The sequence below is a fragment of the Alligator mississippiensis genome, chromosome 7 (assembly GCF_030867095.1).
Source record: "Alligator mississippiensis isolate rAllMis1 chromosome 7, rAllMis1, whole genome shotgun sequence".
NCBI classification, from domain to species: Eukaryota; Metazoa; Chordata; order Crocodylia; family Alligatoridae; genus Alligator; species Alligator mississippiensis.
This window is the reverse complement of record NC_081830.1, coordinates 9106628-9113091: the sequence shown is the minus strand read 5'-3', so window position 1 is coordinate 9113091 and position 6464 is coordinate 9106628. Positions and strand designations below refer to the sequence as shown.

The window sequence follows — 6464 nt, the reverse complement described above, 5'->3', positions numbered from 1 at the left end:
TAGGGGTTGGTAGGAGCCACGTGTAGCCTATAAGGCAAGGGTGCCTGGGGAAGCACCCATTATACAGGGAGACCCCAGACAGTCCGGGGAATCATGGGGACGGAGGTCCCGATTAGCTGTGCCCAAGGAGGTGTAAGGCAGCCTCCCGAACCTACTGAACATCAAAGACATGGTGGGCAAGAATTGAGGGTGCCCTTGGGCCAAATTGGCACGGATAGAGGGCCTTAAGGAGATCACGGCCCTCTTGTAGGACCCTGCCGTGACAGCCGTCATTACATCAACTCTGTTTCTCTGTGATTTTTGTCAAGACGTCCATGATGGGAAAGCTCCTCAGTCATGGGTTGACTTAAAAATCCAACAGCTATTACCTAAATAATTGTATTAGGTTATTGCAACTACTAATAAAGACCTAGTGGGATTCTTTTCTTGGATTCTGAGGTTCAGAAACCCAGTGAATTGGCAGAAATGTAATTTCCTTGCAACTTTGCTTCAGTACCTGGAGAAGGGCAAGAAGTGAGTATTTATTTATTTGCTTAATTACTTGCTTGACTCGCAGATGGTTTAGCTTGGGATTTCACAAACATTAACATTTTACATCTCTGTGTTTAGCAATCTATTTGCTCATCTCCAACAATGTGCCTGTGCTGGGGTCCAGGGCTAACTCGGAAAGAGCGAGAGAAGAGAATAATGATTTAGAGAAGGGGGTTCATAATCAAAGGTTTACTTCAGCGAAGGATAAATAGAAAATATTTATGTGAGGGGTGGTCAGTCTTGTCTATCAATATGGGCTCATTTATCAGCACACAGTTGGAAATATCCTATATCACAAAGCTCATTCTTTAGTTGTAAAACAGTGACTTGGTTTGGCTGAATGGGAATTAAAGGGATTCTTTGACATCTGGATGAGTATGGTCTGAGATTGTTGAAGGTGACTTTCATTGCAGTTGGACTGATCTCTCATTGTAGTAAAAAATAAGTCAGAATTTACCTGTCCATTTTCCATTCACAATGTATATAGGTCAGTAGGAATGACTTTTAATTTAGTGGATATTTTTTTTTCTCTAAATTTTGGCAGAGATAAGTAGCAACTAATATGCCATACTAAAAGTTTAAGGAAAGCTGGGTAAAGATAAATTTAAATATTACGCTGATATTTATTCAATTGAAAATACAAATGCCATCAGAGGGGATTTTAAATTCTAGGGATTTTTTTCTGAAATAATATGCTATTGTGAATAAGATTTAATATGGAACTTAAATCCATCACTGGCTAATATACCGTTTTCGTGATTTTTTTTTTTTTTTTTTTTCCCCAGTCAGAATAATTTCTATTTACTTATCCACCTATCCGTCTTTGTACCCCAAAAATATCTATCTTTGTACAGTTCCAATCCCAATGTCCAGGGTATTAATATTCCCTTTGCACTCTGTGAAGTCTATTCTCAAATATTTTGCTTCTTACAGACAATTCTTGGAGTAAGGCATGGGAGAAGAGAATGAAGCTAGCATGGCTGAATTCGTCTTCATTGGCTTCTCCAACCACCTCACAACAAAGCTAATACTAAGGATTCTTCCTTGTGGCCTATTTGGTAACGCTGATTGGAAATGGCCTCATCATCCTCCTAACCTTTGGTGATCCGCACCTTCAAACCCCCATGTGCTTCTTCCTTAGCAGTTTGTCCCTCCTGGATATCTGCTATTCAACAAGCACTGTCCCACGAGCACTAGTAAACTTCTTAGTTGAGAGAGCCACAATTTCCTATGTACAGCGTTCCTCCCAGTTACTAATCTCACTTTGCTTAGGTTACACTGAATGCCTTCTGTTGGCAGTCATGGCTTATGACCACTACATTGCCATCTCCAACCCACTGCGGTATACACTCATCATAAGCAAGACGCGATGCATCCACCTGACACTGGGATCATGGGCACTTGCCTTCCTGTTGTCCATAGTCCCCATTATCCTTATGCCCTCTCACCTCTGTGGGGAGAATCAAATTCATCATTTTGCTTGTGATCCTTTTAGCTCTCTTGAAGCTGATTTGCTCAGGTACCTCCAAGAGTCAAATTGTTATGTTTGCCAGTTGGTCACTCACTCTCCTTGCCCCATTCGCCTTCATCCTTTTCTCTTACATGCATATCATCAAAGCCATCTTGAGGATCTGCTCAGTAGTTGGCAGATCTAAGGCTTTCTCTACCTGTAGTTCCCACCTGACTGTGGTGACTCTTTTCTATGGAACGGCCATGTTCATGTACCTCAAGCCCCAGCCCAAGTCATCCCAAGAGCAAGACAAAATCACTTCTGTCTTCTATGTAGTTGTGACACCCATGTTAAACCCTCAAATCTATACACTGTGAAACCAGGAGGTGATAGGGGCTTTACAAAGAGTGATCAGCAAGAAGGGAACTTCATAAAGTGATTTTAATTTTTTTCATTATTTTTATCCATTGACTATGAGATACTTAGGATATAAATAGATATCACCACATGAAATGGTGGTGAAAAAGGTATGAGTGAATGAATGAACAAAAGGAAGAGAGAGAGAATTTTAAATTTTATTTTTTTCCAAACCTGTTTGAGATGAGATGAAATAATTAGCTATGCCTAATTTCTGTATTGTCACAGACAGCCCTGTTCCCTTAAGTGAAAGCGACTTGATCAGTGGTTTGAGGACTTCTAATAAAGACCTCTTCCATTTAAATTAAAAGACAAGAAAACTTTGTTCATTAAATTGCTGACTGCAACTCCACTGGGAATTCTAACTTTTTTTTTTTTTTTTTTTTATTCCACTTAATCATCATGGATGATTTTCTCACGCTTATACTAGTATAAAATAGGGATTATAGGATCTGATTTGTGTTCTCTTCTTTAACCTAGCATATATATGGTATAACACCATTCCAGACAATGTACCATATTCTTCTCTGGAAGCCTTTTGACTAAATCAGAATTAACTGAAGTGGGACCTGTGGGATGATGATATCCTCGCTCATTCAGACAAAGTCTAACCCTGCAATGCCAGTATCCTTTTTTCCAGGAAAAAAATAAATCTGAACAGTAGATCCAATGAGGAGGAGAATAAATATGGAAGGGTTTCTAAAAGGGAAATTTTTTCAGAATTCAACACTTTACTCCATTCACAGTCAGTATGGGAAATTCCACCATGCAATTTCTTCTAGTGTCAGATCGAAATGAGAATTAAAAGTTAAACTTAACATTAACTCAGATGAACAAAAACCCAACCATTTTGGTTCAATTGCAATTGTTTGCTTTGAGATATAGAAACTGTTTAGTTTCAACTTTTGAATTTTTAAAAAAATAAGAAAATAAAATACAATTAAAAATAAAGAATGTTATGTTACTGTTTAAGTGCTTCATTTAGATTAAGTGTTGCTTAGTCAAATCTGAGCTTCTCATTTCCAACTTCAACTTTCTGAAGAAATCAAATTTCAAGTAATAAAACCACCACTTCAAAAACATATAACAAAGGTAAATGAACTTCTGAGCAAAATATTTTTCCCCCTCAAATCCAAATATTGCATTCCATGTTTTACTTAAAAAATTAAAGCCTATACAGAGGAAATGATTAATATCAAACCATCTGGCAGGGATAGAATGGGTCATGGGAGGGCCCTATCCTTCTTGGCCTCTAACACATTATATTCACTGCTGGATTTTTCCTAGCTACCATCTGGGGACATCAATGAGCTTCTGTCCAAAGAATACTGTATTTACTTGATGCTAAGACACAGTTTTATTCCCCCTAATATGGGAGAGCCCCTTATTTTAGAATAGAGTATGAGGGTAGTGAGGGGGCAGGCAGATGCTGCAGCTAAGGCTCTAGACGCTGCCCAGGGTCCAGGCCATATTCACAGCTACTACCTGCTCCCCTTCTCCCCACCCAACACTTTTGCAGCCTGCCATCTCTTCCCTGAAGCTTCTTCTCCTCATCTCCCCCATAATCCCCCATAGCACTGGTGTGTAGCCTCTACTTCCCCCTTTCCATCTCCCCATCTAGTCTTTGCTCCCCTCTCCCTCACCAGCTTTTGCTTCCTAGGTGCTATGGGGGCTAGGTTGGAGTTGTGCTCAGTGCCCCAGGCTAGCATGAGAATGGAGCCTGCTGGCAAGGAGAAAGGAAAAGCAAAAGAAGGAAGTAAGGAGCAGAGGCTGGTGAGGAAGAGGGGAGGAGAGACTAGAGGGGGAGATGGAAAGAAGGAAGTAGAGGTTGGGGAGAGGGGGATGGGGAGCAGAGACTGGGGAGGAGGGGCAAGGGGGAACAGAAGGGAAAGGGGGGACTCAAGAGGGGGGTAGGTAGGGGGCAGAGGTGTCAAGAGGGCAGGCACAAGCAGCGAGCAAGCTGCTTGACCTCCCCATGCCACCTGCCCCCCATAGCAGTGGGGGGAATGAATTAAAGACAACCCTCCAATAATTAGATTATAAATTTTCCACTTGTGTGCTCTGAGCTGAATTGTCAGCAATCAGAGCAGCAAGAAGAGTAAATTCCCCTCAGATGCCTCTAGTTGCCTACATGGACCTGGATGCCAATGGTTTAACTACCCCCAGTTGGTCCCACTTAACTTCATGGGAGTGGCTGACTGCTTAAAAACAGCAGCTTTTTCAGTGGGCAGGAGGCTATGATCCTAAGTGGTGGCTCAGAAATAGACACCTTCATTATCAGGACTGGCATCAAGCATGGATGCCTGATTGCACCAGCACTTTTCCCCATCTATATCACTATTCTGCATCTCAATTGCTGACAGGGAATCTCCTTAACATTAACTGGTTAAGTTCCAACTCCATGATAGCAACTCTTCCATTACTGATATTCTGTATGCTGATGATTGGCATGTATGCCCACTCAATAGAAGATCTCTAGGTCACTCTTGATTGCTTCTCTGAACCATAAAAATAGTTTGGATTTACTGTGGGCCTATACACCTACTCCAACGTGTTCAGATTAGACCATCAGAGCAGGCTTGATTAATCAAGTCTCCTGGAACCTTTTAATTAGGAGGCTGTAGCATGCCTCACCATCATGTGCACTCAGCATGGCAGCGAGGATACTTTAACTAATACCTTGTCAAACAAGCTTTAACTAAAAGTGCCCCTGCAGCCCTTTTGAAATGTGGGCTACTGAATACACATGACACTGTGGTGTTTTAACTAGAGTGGTTGTCTGAGAGTCTCTCTAATTAAATGTTTCCCTGCCCACCCCAGAGCACATGTATAGATACTACGGCTGTGTGAAGCTTTGGGTGGTGATTCAATTCGGAGAATATTCGGCCCAATTCGGTGCCCAAATCTCCAAATCCAAATTGAATCGGGGGACCAAATAAAAGGTCTGAATCAATTCAAAGCTCTCCGAATCTTCGGAAAAGATTTGGAGAGTTTTAATGATTCGGACAGTCCCTGGTGGCTGCAGCAGGCAGCTGCAGCTGGACTAGGAGCTGGTAAGTAGGAGCAGAGGGTGGGGGGAGGCTGGGGGAAGGGGACCATCCCCTGCCTGATGCCCCAGCCCTGCCCCCATGGCTGCCCCCCCCCCCCCAGCTCCCAGTGCTTTGAAAAAAAAGCCCCGACTCACTGGGTGCTGCTGGGTGGGGGGTTGATCCCTGCTGCCCCCACTGACCCATGCTGCATGGGGCGCTCTGCCAAGCTTGCTCCCCCAGCCCCCGCATGGCTACCCCACCCACTCCAGATCTGGCTTTTCAAGAAAAAAAAATTGAGAAAACCCCGGGACTCAGCACTCCCGCAGCAGCCACAGGGCTTTGGGGGGCTCCCCATGTGGAAGAGCCCCCCACGTGGCACGGGGCAGCAGGGGACAGTGGGGATCACCCCCGCCTGGCAGGAACGGTGAGTTCAGGGTTTTTCTTGTGGTTTTTTTTTTCTTAAATGGCTAGAGTCACGGTGGGCAGGGCAGCCATAGGGTGGGGGCTGGGATGGGGGAGTTGGGGGGCTTGTGTATAGCCCTCCCATGCAGTGTGGGTCAGTGCGGGGCAGCGGAGATCACCCCCCTTGCCCAGCAGTGCCTGATGAGTCCGGGCCATCTTTTCCAAAGTGCCAGGAGCTGGGCCAGGTGGGGCAGCCACTGCTGGGCTGGGAGAGCAGGCAGGGGATGGGCCTGGCTGATTCGGAGATTCAGCCAAATCGATTTGGGACAGTGATTCAAATCACCGAATCGAATCACTGCCCCCCCGAATCAGCAAATCCGAATTTGAAGCGAATACTAGCCGCTTCACACACACCTAATAGGCACCCACTGTCATCTTCATGAAAACCAAGTTCCTTTACCAAGCCACCCTAAACCAACCAGCTTCTCCTCCACACATTAAAATCAGAGGGCAGTCTTTAGAGATTGATGAGCACTTCCCCTACCATCTTTCCCAATGTAGGCATAGACTCCTTGATCACCAGATACATGATTTCACAGGTGCCCAAAGGCAGTACTGGTAATTTTTGTATCTGG

The 6464-nt window shown here is 44.1% G+C and overlaps 1 pseudogene; it reads left to right on the top strand.

The window, feature by feature from the left end:
• The first annotated feature begins 1655 nt into the window (after positions 1–1655).
• On the top strand, positions 1656–2358 carry LOC132251731 (olfactory receptor 13H1-like; annotated as a pseudogene).
• Positions 2359–6464: the final 4106 nt, after the last annotated feature.